The 14,548-nt window shown below is 30.6% G+C and overlaps 1 protein-coding gene across 3 annotated transcripts in view; it reads right to left on the reverse strand.

Annotated features, from left to right (window-relative positions):
• The window catches only part of LOC114334865 (protein doublesex), a 773,059-nt gene that overhangs the window by 84,736 nt on the left and 673,775 nt on the right, over nt 1-14,548 (reverse strand). The window contains exon 5 of one of the 3 annotated variants that reach the window (XR_007697669.1): nt 2,132-2,164. The exons of the other annotated variants lie outside the window; for them this stretch is intronic. The gene's annotated coding sequence lies outside the window, so the exon portion shown is untranslated. Of the gene's footprint in view, nt 1-2,131; nt 2,165-14,548 lie in introns of those variants that run through there. 3 annotated transcript variants of the gene reach the window in all.

Here is a 14,548-nt window from a genome sequence, read left to right on the forward strand (position 1 = left end):
TACCATGGAGGTGGTTGTCACCCCATCTCAGGGGTGGAAGTTTTTTATTATATTTTTACCACAAAAGTTGATAAAAACATGAATTCTAAGCAAAAAATGGTCTATACATTTTTTTGATAAAATTAATAGTTTTCGATTTATTCGCTATCGAAAGTGTTAGTTTTGTATCGAAAAAATCAATGTTTTTCGATAATACTCATTTACGATTCACTCAATTTTTGCAGTAGAAAATTCAAGATTTTTTCAAACCAAGTTCTTGGGAATTAAATAACATACAATTTCATATTGAAACATTTTTTCGTATCTCTGATGCTAGTCTTACTTTTCTGAAGAAAATGGGATTTTTTACCTACAAACTACAAAAATTCGTTATTCTCTTTTAACGCCAGTTTTAAAAACTAATCATTCTAAGCCAGTCAAACTTCTAGAATCTATTAACAATACACAAATAAAGAAGAATGAATAAGGCCAATGACTAAAAACACCGCTAACTTACATTATTATGATTCCAATTGGATTTCTCCATTTTTTTCAAAAAAAATATATTGTTTTTTTAACCAAAAGTTTTTGAAGTTATACTTCTTTACGGGCGTAATGACGGTGAAATTTTATATGGGAAAACCTAGCGACCGGGCGCATGCCCATTATAACTTTGTTCTGATTGGATGTTCAAATGACATGACAAAAATTATATCCAATATGGCAGCTGTGGCACAGCTGTGGGACTGTATGGTTTGGTTATAATGTATACTTGTTGCGTTTTAAAATTTGTTGGAAGAGAAACAAACAAACAAAAAGATAGTTAATGGTTATACTGCCTTTTTAAATAGTTTTCATATTATATTTTTGGACTTATTTACATAGAAGAGATGATTGTTGCATGCCAATGTGAAAGCTCATCAAACTGTGACTAGTATGAGTGCCGCAGATCTCGCTTATTCAAAGCTAAAGAATCTTTCACTGGTAAGTGTTTTATAAATAGTTGATCAAATTTTGTTATGATATTTGAACATAGCCACTTTGCACGACGCAAGTGATTGCGAAATTTATTAGTCGTTATACGGGCTCCGATACCTACCTTGAACGTACCAAAATACATAAGTAGTATGTAATACTTTTATTTAAATAATATTCACCTAATATATTGTTTTCTTACTCTATGTTTTGTTGTATTTTTTCAATTCTAAATCATTTCTATTCAAAATCAAAATAATTTGATTTACATAAGTTAAAAATGTCAAAAGGTTAATCTGTTTAGTTAGACGATCTTCGCACATAATGACAAGCTGTCTCTGTGGCGAAGTTTTAATGCGGGTGACTCCCAATACAACGCAAATACCAGCCGCTTGGTAAGTTGGTTCGAATCCCAATAGAGACTTTTATTTTTTTATTTTTTTTTATACATTTTATGATTGTAAGTATATTTATTATATAATTTTATTTTCAGAAAATACGTATTTAGTTAAAAAATTTTCCGACAATTAATGTTCAGAAATCATTTGTGGTATTTTTAATGTACTTGTGTGTGTTTTATTTTTTTATTATTTTAATTTTTGGCACTGTTTTAATAAAAATGTTTGAGAAGTAGTAAGTATAAATTAATTTAATATTTAAATAAAATATAAATAAAAAGTGTATTAATTTCGTTTATAATCATATAATCATATAATAGAAGTATAACTTCTTACGTGCGTACAAAGTACACACACATTCTTTTTTTATTTTTTATCTTAGAAAGTTTGGTAAAAAAGAATTTTGTAGGTTTACAAGATCTATAAGCTCATTAATATTAAATCTTTTTAAAATCCTCAGCTACAAAAAGAGGTGACTTTGAAAGGGTTGGTAAAGGTAGCTTTTGCATGCTATTACAAGTTTTAATTGTCAATAGCTCACTCAATTTTTGCCGTAGAGAAAAATTTTGCAAACCACGTTCTTGGGAATTAAACAAGCTATAATTTCATATTTAAAATTTCTTTCGTATCTCTGATGCTAATCTTTCTATTCTGAAGAAAAGCCATTTTTTTCTAAACTACAAAAATTCGTTATTCGCTTTTAACTCCATTTTTTCAAATACTGATCATTCTAAGCCGGCCAAACTTCTAGAACCTATTAATAATACATAAATAGAGAAGACATAAGTTTAGAAGAGTTTCTATGGTCTGACCTGCCAACAAGAGTATACATGTTACTTAAGCCATTTAAATAATTTGAAGGGAGGTTTTTTTTTAAATAACAAAATACTATGTTGCAATTCTATGGATATGCATGTGACGATTTCATGTTGTCATTTTTAATTAAAAAAAATTATACTTTATGACAGTTTATGTACTATCAATTTAGTTATGTCGATAAGAATTTATATAATTTGTACAAATGATAACAATATTGAGCTTAAATAATGAGAATATAGTCCAGGAACCGAAGCTTTTCACCTCGCAATTTTTACAGAATAAATCGATTTGCTTGAAAATTTGAGAATAAGTAGTGGATAGTCCAGGGATCAAAATCTATGTGATGCTGAAAGGCGCTTTTACCATGGGCGGTGGTTGCCACCCCATTTGTAGGTAACAAAGAGAGGTGACTTTGAAAGGGTTGGTAAAGATAGCTTTTGCATGTCATTACAAGTTTTAATTGTCAATAGCTCACTCAATTTTTGCCGTAGAAAAAAATTTTGCAAACCACGTTCTTGGGAATTGAACAAGCTATAATTTTATATTTAAAATTTCTTAGTATCTCTGATGCTAATCTTTCTATTCTGAAGAAAATCCATTTTTTTCTAAACTACAAAAATTCGTTATTCGCTTTTAACTCCATTTTTTTTAAATACTAATCATTCTAAGCCGGTCAAACTTCTAGAACGTATTAATAATACATAAATAAAGAAGGCCAAATATTGACTAATTTTAATTAGGGTGGTGTTTAGGAGGTTGCTTCCGATCACTTTTTCGCTTAAAAAATAGTGTGTTTTATTCTTTTATTTTTTTTTAATTTTTGGTATTGTTTTAAAAAAATTTTGCAAAGTAGTAAGTATTAAAATTAGTTTAATAGTTAAATTAAATATAAATAAACTGCTTAAATTATATTGATTTCGTTGAAATCATATAATAGAAGTATAACTTCTTACGTGCTGACAAAGTACACACATTCTTTTTTTTTATTTCTGGAGATCGATATTTTTAAATAATTTAAATTAATTTTAACAAATTATCCTCGAAAAATGCATAGTTTTCCCGCTTTTTGACTTTGAAATTACAATATTTAGCATTTGACGAAGAAGAGCTAACATATAATAAAGTATAGCTCGATTACTGTTGGTCTTAAAGAAAATTAAAAAAAATTTGTTTATTTTTTAAAAGGTACATTTTTGTTAAGTAAAGTTGTTTTGATAAAACGAAAAAATTTGGAGTTATTAGCAAAAAACTTATTAAACACATTGATTTTTTCGTTATAAAACTAAGACTTTCGATAGCAAATAAATCGAAAACTGTTAATTTTATCAAAAAAATCTATAGAGCATTTTTTACTTAGAATGAATGTTTTTACCAACTTTTGCAATCGAAATATAAAAAAATTCCACCCCCGAGATGGGGTGGCAACGAACCCTATGGTAAAAGCGCCTTTCGGCATTATATAGTTTTGATCCTTGGACTATCCACTACTTATTCTCAAATTTTCAAGCAAATCGATCCATTCTGTAAAAATTGCGAGGTTTTTTCCTATTTGAAGCTTCATTACTTGAAGCTAATAGTAGGAAAACAAGGAAAATGTCCGTGAAGTTTTAAAATTACACAATAAGTTCTTCAGTAAATTCTTTATTATTTGACTTATTCAGTTTCAGATTTTTTCGAAGAAAAAACCGTCATAACCTTCATTATTAAACCAAGAATTGTCTAAATATCAAAAGTAACTTCTCCTGCGAATATGTAGGATACAATAATGTATACGCATACAGTACGGTGGAAATATCTAGAATAAATTAGTTATTTCGTAAACTGGCGAGTTAAGAAAAAATCCCAAAATTGGCTCCGTGCGTCTCCCCTCTACTTACAGTCACGTGACACGCTGTCAGATTTTGTAAGGACGTTTTAACATTGAGTCTTATGGGATTATTTTGTTAAACTAGAATATTTTATTTTGTAGTGATAATAACCGAATACAATTATTAAAATTCATTAGTTATTAATTTATACTGTAATTTATAGTGCAACAAAAATATTTTCTTTTTCGTTAATAAAGATTTATTGACATAAACTGCGATAGTGAGGTTATGTATACAAAATCAAACTGATAATCAATATTGGAAATAGAAGAATTTATATCAGATAAGTGCGTTTTTATTTTCTGTTTATATTAATACATAATATCACTAGCGGGACACGGCATTTTTTTAAATGTCTCATTTAAACATACACAAAGCGTCCTGATAAAATTTCAAAAAACCGCTACCATGAGCAGGTCGGTCGATTTTGCTTTGACACTTTGTTAACGCTCAGAGCGAATAGCGGTCGTGTGCAAGCTCATTTGAAAGAGTATTCAATTTTCTATACTATATAGTAATATAAACATTAAATTAATTTTTATACAGGGTGTCAAGAAAAAACTTTTAATTAAATTAATTGACACAAAAAGAAGTATTTATAATGGGAAATAAGCCAAAATTTTACCAAAAAAAGATTTTGTTAACGTTTCTTTTTTTTTTACTTAGCAACAACATTTTTGTTTATTTTAGTAGTATTTTGTATTTTGACAACGAAACCCGATTTGGGCTTCGAAACGTTAATAAAATCTTTTTTTGGTATAATTGTGCCTTATTTCCCATTATAAATAGTTGATTATAAAAATGCCACAAGGAAATAGCTTCAGACCAACATAAAGAATAATATAAATGTGTAAGTTATTTAATTCAGAATACATTTTACTGCTGTCAGAAAACGTAAAAAGATGTGTATTTAACAAATAAACACTGCTTTTCACTTAAATTAAATGTTCAAAAAGCCAAGAGGAAGGAGAGTGTTAGCTTGGACATTGAATATAAGCTAAAAGAAACATTTATTTGTGAAATAAACCTTTTTTTGGTTTCTGACTGCTGTAAAATGTATTTTGAATAAAAATGCCACACATTCTTCTTTTTGTATCAATTAATGTAATTGACAAAAATTATTTTGCACACCCTGTATAAATAATTATGTTATTGTTTATATTGCGAATAGAGAATTGAATAAACTTTCAAATAAGCTGGTACACGACCCCTAATCTCATTTAAAAAATCATCGATTACGTCATCAAACCCAGATGGATGATGTTATTTGTATGGTATACATTTCAAAAATTTATAATTTAGAAATTAAAATCGACCTTTTCAGGATCTTTCCTTACAGTCGCCATCTTACCAAATACCGAATTTATTCCAAACATTTACACCTTACTATATTAGTCCTGTCGCCAGGGGGGGTACAACGGCCTTCTTAATTCAGATGGACTTGCTTAAGTTTTTTTATGTATTTTGACCAGTAGAACACGAATTTTTTGGGAACAGTTGATCCGGATGTCGATAAGTTTGTTATAAACAAAGAACTTGAGGAATTACATAACAGCGATTTTTCGCAAAACAAAACATTTTTTTGTATTTTTTGGGTGATTCTCAGCAAAAAATGGTTTTCCAAGTTTTTTCGTAGGATGCATAGTTTTAGAGATAAACGCGGTTGAAATTTCAAAAAATCGAAAAAGTGCAATTTTTGAACCCGAATAAATTTTGATTAAAAAATAAAATAGCAATGCTGCTTACTGCATTTGAAAGTTCAAGTCAAATTCTATCGGTTTTGATTATTTGCATTGCTAAAAATTAATTTTTTATTTGTTGAACAAAGCCATAAACACCTAGTGTTTCCCGTGCCCAATGCATGCGTTTTAATGTACGTAATCTACGTAGAAATTGTCTGTATGCGCGAATACTCGTTCGATTTCAAATGGGAAATGCATTGAAAACATCATTCAATCACTATGTGTTTAAAGCTTTGTTTAAAAATAAAAAAATTATTTTTAGCAAATAAAAGTAATCAAAACCGATAGAATTTGACTTAAACTTTCAAATGCGGTAAGCAGAAGTGCTATTTTATTTGTCAATCAAAAGTTATTCGGGTTCAAAAATTGCAATTTTTCGATTTTTTGAAAGTTCAACCGCGTTTATGTCGAAAACTATGGATCCTACGAAAAAACTTGTAAAAACATTGTTTGCTTAGAATGACCCAAAAAATACAAAACAATGTTTTGTTTTGCGAAAAATCGCTGTTATGTGAATCCTCAAGTTCTTTGTTTATAACAATCTTATCGACATCAGGATCGACTGTTACCCAAAAAGTTCATGTTCTACAGGTCAAAATACCTAAAAAAAATGGGTAAGTCCATCTGAATTAAGGAGGCCGTTGTACCTCCACTGGCGACAGGACTGTATAGAGTGCAATCCAAATACTGATCAATAGTTACAATCCGATAATAAAAAAATCTTATGATTAGTATATAGTATATATTAATAATATCTTATAATCTTATGATTGTATATATTAATAATATAGGTATGCAAAGTCCGCAGATAGTGTGCTACTTTTTTTTATAAACAAAATGGCGCCCGAAAATCGTGTTTTTTCAATTTTTGCTCTATAACTCCAAAGATTTTAACTTTACACCAGAAACACTTAAATGTAAATTCACCGTATTTAAATTCTGCATAGAGACGTCTTTTTCCCGATTTACTTCGACGAAAATTTTCCCCGAAAAATTCGGGTTTTTCCAACAAACTCTTTAATTTTCAACTAAAATTTTAGATAAGTAATTGTTTATTAATAATTAAATAACTTGGCAATATAAAAGCTCTTTTCATATAGATTATATTTCCAGAAGCCGATGGAAATTGAATAAACAGCTTTACAACAACTGAATTGTTAATTAAAAATTTACAGTCGCTATAATAACCACAATAGTTATGATACATAAAAATAACTATGATTTTTGTATAAAAACACACTGTACCTAGCTAATGTACTTTACAGATTTGAAATAGGACTATTTGGGCGGCCTCAGGAATATTTTAAAATTATAAACAATTTTTTGGCTTATAATCAAATAGAATATCTCTGGAAATATTAAATTAAATTAAATCATGAAAACGGTATTAGAAAAAAATTGGCAGGACGCTTGTTTTAAAATAAAAAAAGTTTAATTGTGATGAGTTTTTCCTAAGATACAACCGGTCAAAGTTAACCGGCATTTACGGCAAAGATACAAACAATAGGATCATAATTTTCGAACCATGTCCTTTTTATTTCGATCCTCTTTCTCTACACCAATTTTCATATCTTTAAAATGCTCATAACATACATTATTATAATAAAAACTAACGATATTACGAGTGAAAATTGCCAAAAATGGCAAAATTCCATCAAAAATTAGGATGGAGAAAATGTAATCTCAAACTTCAACATCGATATAGGTTAAAAAAAATGCATTTTCTCGGCTTCCCATTGAGCAATTTTCTTCATTCTTTTTTTTTAAAGCAAGTTTTTTGTTCGAGTAACTCGAGTAGAGCCATGTAACTAACGCAATATTAAATGTCAAAGTTGCTTTTGTTTTGTTATAATAAATTTATTTATTTATTGTAACAAAAATTTTTAATTTGTTTAAATAAAGATTGTTTAAACAATTATACAGCTTTCAAATGAGAATATTTGTGTTTTTAAAGTTAAAAGGTACACTTGTAGTAAGTTTACCTAAAAAAAGTCTACAACTGAAAAAAATTTGTAGTTTTCTTTTCTTATAAATAAATTAATCTATTATAACAAAACAAAAGCAAGTTTGACATTTAATAATGCGTTAGTTAGATGACTCTACTCGAGTTACTTGGGAACAAGAAAAAAATAAAGAAAATTTCTAGGGGGGCTACGACTTCACAGGATTGGTTTCTCCCAAATGGCTAAAAAAATATTACCAGTTTTATTTCCCATATAAACATGAGCAAAAAGTAAAGAGAAGAAATAAATGAGAAAGCTTTTTTTAAGAAGAAATGATACTGAAAAATTGACCATTTAAATGGAACAAAAACTAATCTCAGGTAACTTTGAACTATTTTGGGTGTGAAGACATGAACAAATAATGACATTGAATTTAAAATTGGAACATAGAATATGATTTATCTGAGAGAATATGATATTAATATAATAATAGCCATCTACACACATACTATATACCTTAATGAAATGGTTTGGAACCAGGCAAAGATAGTTACTTGACAATTTATAGATATATTGGATGCTCAATCAGTTTAAAACGTACAGAGAAGTAATGATGATTATTTCCAATATTTATTATTTCCAAAAACCCCATTCATATACCTATAATTTCCCCTAATGAATATTCAATAAAGATCGAAATAATCTACATCCTTCACTTAATGGGTTCGCTAAGGAAATTTAGCAATGACACTAATATTGCAAATATTCATAACAAAACATCCGAAGGTTAACAAAAAAATTACTATAAAAAAAGATTTTATTACCAGTGATTTTTATTCAGATTCCAAGAGGAGTTGTGTTACCCGCATGTCTCCTCACTCCAGACAACCATTGGTAACTTTTCACTTTAAAATTGCTTGATGTTGAATAAAATAATTATGATGGAAATCAACCGCCATTTTATGGTACCAACTACCCACCTCACAGCCACAAGCCAAGTGTCCTCATTCCTCTATCCTTCAAAGAGGAGAACCTCAAACGACCACAGAACATGAATTAAATGTCACGGAACGATTCGACAAGTACTTATGTTCCGTAGACGCCGAACTGTGACGTCACGTAATAGTCCTTTACGAGAAAATTAGAGAAATTAATTAAGCGATCAAAAGAAAATAATTATAAAAATATTTAATGATCTAATTTCGTAACGTGAACCGTTAGAATGGGAAGCCGAGAAAATGCATTTTTTAACGTATACCGATTTTGAACTTTGAGATAACATTTTCTCCAACCCAATTTTTGATTGGAATTTTGCTATTTTTGGCAATTTTCACTCGTAATATCGATAGTTTTTATTATAATAATATATGTTGTGAGTATTTTAAAGATATGAAAATTGGTGTGGAATGTATGAATGTGGTAAACGTTTTTTCTTTTAAAAGAAGCGTCTTGCCGCTTTTTTCCAATACCGTTTTCATGATTTAATTTAATTGAATATTTCCCAGGATATTCTATTTGTTTATATGCCAAAAAATTATTTATAATTTTTTAATATTCCTGAGGCTGTTTAAATAGTCCGATTTCAATTCTGTAAAGTACATTAGATAGGTACAGTGTCTTTTTATACAAAAATCATAGTTATTCTTATGTATTATAATTATTGTGGTTATTATATCGACCGTAAATTTTTAATTAACAATTCAATTGTTGCTAAACTGTTCATTCAATTTCCATCGGCTTCTAGAATTATAATCTATGCAAAAAGAGCTTTTATATTACCAAGTTATTTAATTATTGATAAATAATTACTTATCTAAAATTTTAGTTGAAAATTAAAGATTTTGTTGGAAAAACCCGCATTTTCCGGGGAAAATTTTCGTCGAAGTAAATCTGGAAAATACGTCTCTATGCAGAATTTAATTACGTGAATTTTTATTTGGGTGTTTTTGGTGTAAACTTAAAATCTTTGGAGTTACAGAGCAAAAATTGAAAAAAACACGATTTTCGGCCGCCATTTTGTTTATAAAAAAAGTAGCACACTGTCTGCGGATTTTGCATACCTATATTATTAATATACACAATCATAAGATTCGATTCGAGCAATAAAATTGCTGGTAAATAAGTTTTCCTTGTATTTTGCTAATTAGCCCAGAGTACTATAGATCGGTTACATAATTGTGACGACATATATGATGATTTATTTTGCGGATCGACAGGTATATTTTTATTAGTAACAGAGGAGATATAGAACAGAATAGAAGTAGAATGCTCAAATACAAATTACAAAAAAGTTTTAAAACAAAGTCCTGCAGTAGTACGGCATGTAAAAGGAATGTCAAAGCACAGGTGACTGAAAAGAGTATTGGACTGAGACCTACCACCGGGAAAAAAACGAAGATGAAGACATGCTAAGAGATGGAAAACGTGCATAGGAAATTATTTGATAGATAGACACCTCAGATAAAGTGCTATGCACGTCATCTTCTGTAGTTTCGTGGGGTACAAACAGATTACTCGGGGATTTTTGTTTGGGTTTGTTGAATACAAATATTACATTAAAACAGAATCTTGGAGCTTTTGTTTGGAGCAAAACAGATTAAGGGGTTTTTTTTCAAGAGTCACAACCTTTCTCTTGGTATAAAATTAAGAATGCTGAGATGCTACGTCTTCTCTGTCCTTTTTATGGTGTTGAATCCTGGAGATTGAACGAAGATATCTGACGAAAATTGGAAGTATTTGAGATGTGGCTACAGGGCCCCCGTAAGGGGTACTGGCGCCTGTTTGCAAAAAAGGATTTTGGCGCCCCTTAAGGCATTTTGGATCATGTTTTTTATTTATTTTTTGAAGGTAGGTTAGGTGCTTGAAATAAACCAGAAAACTGAACTTTAGAATGTGAGTTTCACCCCTTCTCGAGGGTGAAAAGTCATAGGTTCAAAAAAGTACGGAATTGGATAAAATGACTAATTTTAAATAACTTTTCTTCTATAAAGATTTTTCTCTGTATACTTTTCAATAGTTTTCAAGTTATTTGCGAGTCAATTTATGTTAATTTTTCAACAAAAAAAAAGCTTTTAGACGGATTTTCTTTTCTACCAAAAAAAATATAGCTTATAAAAAAGTAAAAAAAATGGTGTAAGTACCTATGGATGCCTCAGAAGTCAAACGGTGTAAGTCACATTCTCCCTAAAAATGACTTATGAGGATAATAACACATATTATTATATATAATATTATTATTTCCTTGTTTGTATTTATGAATATGTTACCCATACTATGATAAATAAAGACGGGTTATTTGTTTTTAATAACTACTATTTCTGTAACTACTTTCAGAAACATCTTAGTAGGTATCTCATTTTAAATGTTTATTGACTTACACCGATTGGCTTCCGAGGCATCGTATGAAGTCTGCAGACCCAGTAGAAGCAAGGTTGTAGCTGATGAAAAAGAGGTTCGTATTCGTCAAATTACAAATCAAATATTTCAACGTGAAAAAACCAAAAATACAAGCACTTATCAGGGAAAACTCATTACGACTTTAAAGTGTTTAAAAGAAGCTGGGGTGGCGATTGGGCTATGCTGGTCTATTACGCAATCGAATTTAAAGCGGACTGTATGGAAATAATAACAAAAAAATTCTTACCTTATTTTAACTGGTAGGTCGAGAAGTCTTCAGTTATTAGTAAGGTGAAGGAAGGAGGGAGAAAGGGTTAATTTATTTTTTACTATAACTGAAACCGGCGTTTTTTGGCGACACTTGATAACTACAGGAAACGACTTAACAATTCAATTTGTTCTTACTTACTGACGACCACGACTAGTTAGTACTAACGAAAGGTAATTAAAGAGAAAACAAAAAATTTAGTACAATATCTGGGCAAGAAAATAGGCCAGGTACTTCGAATGAAATAAATTTAATGAGGCCAAAACATCCTGCCCCCCCGAGTTTATTTTTAAAATAAACGAAAAATCAACGAAAACTAATTTAATTTTAATATGCTAAGTCTGCAGATGAACCCATCACCCTAAACTAAAATTTTAACTATCAAATAAAATAAAAAAAATCCTCTCCAGTTTATTGACTGGGTAGAGGACACAGTTTAACGACTGGGCGCATGTAACTACCGTGCTTGGTTCGCACTTTTACGATTCGAACAATCCCATCTTTTCCAGGCTACAAAGTCTCTATGACTGCCAGAGGCCACTGTAAAGGTGGGATAGTTTCATTTTTTATTATAACTACCATTCCCTCTTTGGGAGGGTTCGAGTTAGTGTTCCATTTTAAACGAGACTGCATAGAAGACAAATATTCTGAATGCCATCTTTTCCAATAATGTTGAACAATGCAATCTAATAATTTATATCTTTTCAAAGTACTCATATTTTTATCAAGATCAATATCCATCGAGGGTAATGACACTAAAGGTTCTGTACATAAAAAATGCGATGGAGTCAGCGCGACTGGATTTTCAGGGTCGTTACTTTGAACACAAAGAGGACGCGAATTCAAAAGACACTCGATTTGTGTCAGAACAGTTAAAAATTCTTCGTAAGTAAGGATTTGATTCCCCACAACTCTATTTAAATGAAGTTTTACACCTTTTATATTGCTTTCCCAAATACCACCGAAGTGACTGCCATAAGGTACGTTCATTTTCCAAGAAATTTTGGTATTATTAAGTTCCTGTTGGAATGCATCTTTATAAGTTTTTTAAGTAGTTAATTGATATATTTCATCGAGGACTCTCTTGGCACCCACAAAATTTGTGCCATTATCTGAATATAAAACCTTACAATTTCCACGACGAGATAAAAATCTTTTGAAAGTGGCTAAGAAACAATCTGTAGAGAGCGAGGAGGCTAATTCAAGATGTATGGCTTTCGTACTTAGACAAACAAACAAACATACGTAAGCCTTTTGAGTTTTTACGCCACGATATTTTCCTATAGTAATGGAAAACGCACCAGTATAATCTACACCAGTGTGTAAAAAGGCTTTTGCCTGATTGACTCTTACGGCGGGTAAGTCAGCCATCATAGGATAGGTAGGTTTAGGATTAAGACGAAAACAACGATTACATCTCCAAATTCTATTTCTGATGGCCTGACGACTAGATAGTATCCAATAATTTGTTCTCAGAAGATTTTGCAACAAATACGCTCCAGCATGTAAATGCAATTTATGGAAATAATCTATTAACAAAATGGTTAAAGGATCGGCTTTGGGCAACAAAATCGGATGTTTTTGTTCAAAACTACATTGGGAGTTGGACAAACGTCCACCTACTCTAATTATTCCATTTTCAATAAATGGATTCAAACGACGTATGGAAGATTTTACAACGAGATTTTGAGAAAGGGCTTTATATTCTTCAGAAAAATGCTTTTGCTGGACAGCTCGAATTAATTCAATTTCTGCAATTTTTAAATCAAATAGAGATATCCGTTTATTTAAAGACAATTTTCTAAGAAATCTCAATACGTATACTGTGGAATTTAAAAGTTTCGACCCACTGGAAAAATATTCAATAAGAGTATACAGCGGAGAAATTACACGAGTGACATTACCAAAGAAGGTTTGTGATCTATATTCAGAATCACAAATCATAATTTCCTGTCCGTTGACAGACTGAATAGGCCAATATTCTGGCTCCAACAGTAACCAATTTGGACCAGTAAACCATGTGGAATGGTTGACTAACGAAGAAGGAAACAAACCTCGAGAGGCGCAATCAACAACATTTTCCTTTCCAGGAACAAAAAACCAATACTCTGACGGAACCATCTTATGAATTGTAACAACTCTATTTTGAACAAATATTTTGAGATTTTTCTCTGAGGACTTTATCCAATTTAATACAATCATGGAATCACTTAAGGCAAAAATTTTATCAATATTATGTCTAGGAGAATAAGTTTCAATAGCATGTGAAAGAAGCTTTGAGAGAAGAAGCGCTCCACAAAGCTCTAATCGAGGAAGAGTTATTTTAGACATTGGAGATACTTTAGATTGAGAGTACAGTAAAGTAACTTTAACTTGACCTGTACAATTAACAACCCTGGAATAAACAATGGCTGCGTATCCAGCAGCACTTGCGTCTGAAAATCCTACAAAAGACAACGACGAATTAGGTGTAACTGCTATATGGCGTGGAATTTGTATTTTGTATAGGACATGAAATTCATTTTGAAACTTTTCCCATGCTATTTCGATTTCTTTTGGTACGGTACTATCCCAATCTACCTTTAGAGTCCAAAGTTTCTTTATCCAAATTTTAAGCAAGAGGGTTATAGGAGATAGGAATCCCAAGGGATCAAACATACGAGCAACAAGTGAGAGCATGTTTCTTTTTGTACAACGGGTCGATGAGGGTATTTCTAACCCAAAACTAAAATTGTCACATTTTTCTTCCCATTGCAATCCTAACACTTTGGAGACTGACTTATCAAATTGTTTGGTTTTGACCAATTGAAGGGGTTCGGGGATTGTCGATAGTAGATCGTTCGAGTTCGACATCCATTTGGTTAATTTAAAACCACCTTTTTGAAACAAATTCACTAACTGAGTGTGTGTAACTATAGCTTCAGAAACATTTGGAAAACTGCTAATAAAATCGTCTACATACATATCTCTTAAAATTGGGATGATAGCATCAGGAAAACTTTTAGATTCGTCATTACATAATTGTTTTATTACCCTGAGACTAAGATATGGTGAGGCTTTTACTCCAAAAGTTAAAGTATTTAATTGGAAAATAGAAATAGGATCATTGGTATCAAATCTCCACAAAACTCTTTGAAACGAACAATGAGATTCAACCACT

The sequence above is a fragment of the Diabrotica virgifera genome, chromosome 4 (assembly GCF_917563875.1).
Source record: "Diabrotica virgifera virgifera chromosome 4, PGI_DIABVI_V3a".
Classification (NCBI taxonomy): Eukaryota; Metazoa; Arthropoda; class Insecta; order Coleoptera; family Chrysomelidae; genus Diabrotica; species Diabrotica virgifera.